The following is a 3625-nucleotide window of genomic DNA, read 5'->3' as shown; positions in this document are numbered from 1 at the left end:
TCGCCCCGGGAACTCCTGCACGTTGCGTACGCGGCTGGTGAGCAGACCTAGCTACCTCCCTAAAAAGGCAGGAGCTTACCAGTCCAACCCGGCGCGCGCCGCTCAATCGCTGACGTCTATTAAGCTTCGGCTGATGCATATGACGCAGAACGCCCATACTATGCCCACGTGATGGTTAGTGCTATCAGGCTAGAGGTGTAACGCCCACGATGCGGCTATATCTCCCACGTGTCGAGGCACGACTTAGAGGCATAACCGCATTGTGGTTTAGTCGCAAGAAGGGTCATCTTCACACAATCCCATGTAATGAACAAGAATGGGATAACGAGAGTTGGCTTACAATCGCCACTTCACACAATACATAAATATAATTCATACATCATCCAAAATACACACATAGACCGACTACGGTCAAGATCCAAATGAAAATAAGATAACCCCAAATGCTAGATCCCCGATCGTCCCAACTGGGCTCCACTACTGATCATCAGGAAAAGACACATAGTAACGACCACGTTCCTCATCGAACTCCCACTTGAGGTCGATCCCATCATCTGCACTCGCATCGTCGGCACCTGCAACTGTTTTGGTAGAATATGTGAGTCACAAGGACTCAGCAATCTCACACCCGCGAGATCAAGACTATTTAAGCTTATCGGAAAGGATGGTGTAATGAGGTGGAGCTGCAGCAGGCACTAAGCATATATGGTGGCTAACATACGCAAATGAGAGCGAGAAGAGAAGCAACGGAACGGTCGTCATCTAGCAATGACCAAGAAGTGATCCTGAACTCCTACTTACGTCATTCATAACTCAAACCGTGTTCACTTCCCGGACTCCGCCGATAAGATACCATCACGGCAACACACACAGTTGATGTATTTTAATTAAGTCAAGTGACAAGTTCTCTACACCCGGACATTAACAAATTCCCATCTGCCTCATAACCGCGGGCACGGCTTTCGAAAGATAATACCCTGCAGGGGTGTCCCAACTTAGCCCATCATAAGCTCTCACGGTCAACGAAGGATAAACCTTCTCCCAGGAAGACCCGATCAGTCTCGGAATCCCGGTTTACAAGACATCTCGACAAGGGTAAAACAAGACCAGCAAGACCACCCGCTGTGCCGACAAATCCCGATAGGAGCTGCACATATCTCGTTCTCAGGGCACACCGGATAAGCTAAGCGTACAGGTACCAACGTAACCCAAGTTGCCAAGGGACGGTCCCGCACGGTGCTATAGTTTGGACCAACACTCGGAGGAGCACTGGCCCGGGGGTTTAAAATAAATATGACCCTCGGGCTCTAGAAAACCCGGGGGAAAAAGGCTTAGGTGGCAAATGGTAAAACCAAGGTTGGGCCTTGCTGGAGGAGTTTTATTCAAGGCGAACTGTCAAGGGGGTCCCATAAATCACCCAACCGCGTAAGGAACGCAAACTCAAGGAACATAATACCGGTATGACAGAAACTAGGGCGGCAAGAGTGGAACAAAACACCAGGCATAAGGCCGAGCCTTCCACCCTTTATCAAAATATATAGAGGCATTAATATAATAAGAGATATTGTGATATCCCAACATATCCATGTTCCAACATGGAACAAACTTCAACTTCACCTGCAACTAGCAACGCTATAAGAAGGGCTGAGCAAAAGCGGTAACTTAGCCAAACAACGGTTTGCTAGGAAAAGGTTGGTTAGAGACTGACATGGCAATATGGGAGGCATGATATAGCAAGTGGTAGGTAGCGGAGCATGGCAATAGAGCGAACAGCTAGCAAAGCAAAGATAGAAATGATTTCGAGGGTATGGTCATCTTGCCTGCAAGGTTCTCAGAGTTGTCGACAGCTTGATCCTCGTAAGCGTACTCAACAGGTTCCTCGTTCACGAACTCGTCTCCCGGCTCTACCCAAACAAGAACACAAGCAAACGGAACCACAATCAACCACGAGAAATGCACAAGCAACATGATGCAAAACATGAATGATATGCAAGATATGATATGCGATGCATATGCGTGCTCCGGAAGGAAAATGATGAACAAGGCAGTAACTTGGCAAACCAAGCATGCCAATGGAAAGATGAGATGATTTCGGTCGAAATCGATATAAAGATCACCGGAAACGGATGCACGGTTTGCAAAGTGCAAGCAAAACAAGAATGACACGAATCTGGGATTAACAGCATGATAGCACTTAGAATGCAACAAGTAACAATGCTACAGCACTCCAACATAGCAAAACAGCATATGACAGTAATCTACAGGAGATGCTTGACAAAAGATGAACACTGAGCTATGGCTAGTTCACAACATAACAGGTTCAAACAAGCATGGCAAAAGTGCAAAAGATAACAGGTTCACAGACTTGGTGAAATTACTGGACATGACTGAAACAGTATCAGGTAGCAATGTTCAGAGCACGACATCAACATGCTACAGGAACTTAACATGGCAAAACAAAGCATGGCAGTATTCTACTAAATGCAAATGACAAAAGTCCCTTACTGACCATAAGCCAAAAAGGACCAGAAGATATGATGGCAACCATGTAAACATAGCAAGTTTCGTTAACAGGTTTCAGACTTGGCAGAAAACAGAGCATGGCAGAAACAATAATATGAAGGCATCTTGGTGAGCTTGATGCACTCACCACAAGGCAATGCATGACAAAACAAGTATACCTACAGCAATATGGCATGTTTATGAAGCTATCCATGACAAGAGAAAATACATAGCATGAATGAAACAACTACAACAAGCTTGGCAAAATTGAATAACACGTAAACAATCTGCCAGAAATATTTTATAGCAAAAGTAGAGCAAGATTGTGTCATGCTATGGCACTCCATAAATGCAAACAAGGGCAGGAATGGATCAATTACAACAATATCTACAAAACATCCTTACTGAACATCTCCAAAATATGCATGGATCTCTCCGTAGCAACAAGTTTACATGGCAACAAAATGACAGCAGACAAAGACTTAGAGAAATTACTAAGTCCCTGAAATCAGAAACATTACGGAGCCTAGTTTGCATGCTTGTGCTAGTCATCACAGAGATCACAAAAATACGTGGCATACACCACTGGAAAGATGGCATGGCATAAAACAAAACACATGTAGAGCTCCTACTCATAAGATGCACAGATTAAATGTAACAAAAATAACAAATCTCCAAGTTCTGCTAAGTAACAGCAGATAACAGCAACTAGCACTCTTGCACCAGAGATTTGGGCATCAAAATGGCCTCAAATGAACATGGTGCAATGGAACAAAGTGAAGAGCATCACGAGACCAACATTTTGATATATTACACGCGTGAAACGGAGCTATATGCAGAGAGTTATGATGCTATGAACATGGGCATATACTGTAAAATAAAATGACAGAGAATTTCGGGATACGGGAAAAGTCAACCTCGAGGTACTGTTCAAATCGGATCGGGGCCCGATGGCATGGCTGTTCGAGCTCGTCGGAGCGAGGGAGGACGGCGGAGGAGAGGAAGGAGGAGGCCGGCCGGAGGGGACGGAGAGGAGGCCGGGGCTCGGGCTCGGGGACGGAGGGCGGCGCGAGGTGCGGCGGCGGCGACCGGCGGGAGCAGTGGCGTCGGGCGGCGGGGCGTG

The sequence above is a fragment of the Triticum aestivum genome, chromosome 6D (genome assembly GCF_018294505.1).
Source record: "Triticum aestivum cultivar Chinese Spring chromosome 6D, IWGSC CS RefSeq v2.1, whole genome shotgun sequence".
In the NCBI taxonomy this organism is placed as follows: Eukaryota; Viridiplantae; Streptophyta; class Magnoliopsida; order Poales; family Poaceae; genus Triticum; species Triticum aestivum.
Note: the sequence above shows the minus strand (reverse complement) of the source record.